This window comes from Vanacampus margaritifer, chromosome 17, assembly GCF_051991255.1.
Source record: "Vanacampus margaritifer isolate UIUO_Vmar chromosome 17, RoL_Vmar_1.0, whole genome shotgun sequence".
Lineage (NCBI taxonomy): Eukaryota > Metazoa > Chordata > Actinopteri > Syngnathiformes > Syngnathidae > Vanacampus > Vanacampus margaritifer.
In genome coordinates, this window is record NC_135448.1 from 3,393,790 (window position 1) to 3,395,000 (window position 1,211).

Below are 1,211 nucleotides of genomic sequence, written 5' to 3' on the forward strand. Positions count from 1 at the left end.
CGATTTCCAGACTGCAACCGGTACACCCATTAAACATCAGGATGACATTCTCAAATTGCGAGATGCTTCAATGCTCCCAACAGCGGTGGCAGTAATAAAATGTAAAGGTCACTTTCGAACTAATGATTTTGTATCGGCAGGAAACGAATCAGCAGATCGAGCAGCAAAAAAGGTTGCGGGGTACCAATCTACACTCCAACTAACTGTAAGTGAGTCTGAATATGACAATCCACAGGAGGTGACAGTAGAAACAGTTAAGTTGTGGCAGGAAAAAGCAAGTTCAGAAGAAAAGAGTGTGTGGAAGTCGAAAGGGGTGTCAAAAATGAGGATGGCATATGGCGAAAAGAGGGTAAATGCATTTCATCTCAGAAACAATTGAAAAATCTAATTTCTGAAGCCAATGGAACATGCCATGTAGGTGTAGAAGAAACACTGAGACGACTCCACTCCTGGTGGCATCCTTTCATGAGACAAATTGTTAAAGGTGAACTGTAGGACTGACACTGACATGATTAAAACAGTTTCAGGTTACCGCTATTTGCTAGTCATAGTAGATTCCTTTTTAGGATGGCCAGAGGCATATCCCTGCAAATCTGAAACAGCAAGCATAGTGATAAAACATTTGGTTAATCACTACATTCCAACGCATGGGTTTCCTAGAAAAATTAGATCAGACAATGGAACTCATTTCAAAAACAAACTTCTCCAGGCTGTAGAAAAAATGTTAGGTTTGGAACATCATTTTGGGTCTGTGTATCATCCACAATCGCAAGGACAGGTTGAGCGCATGAATAGGAACATCAAGGAAAAAATAGCTAAGGCTTAAGCTTCATCCACGTTTATTTGGTTGCAAGCTCTTCCATTGGCATTAATGAACGTTCAAATGTCATTAAATTCTTCTAAAGGTTGGACTCCATTCGAGTGTCACACTAACAGACCATTTCCTGCACCCACAGCTCCATTGGCTGTGGCTGAAGTTCCAGGCCCACCTGGGCTCAAACAACTAACCATCAATTTCTCTCATTTGACAGAAAGACAACCAGACGCTCCCCTCGAAATGAATATTTGTGAATCTGTGTGGTTAAAAGTAATTAAACGAAAATGGTCTGAACCTAGGTGGACAGGTCCTTTCCAGGTCACTGAGCGGACAGCCACAGCAGTCCGTCTTGAAGGAAAGGGGGACAAGTGGTTCCACATCTCGTCTACACGAC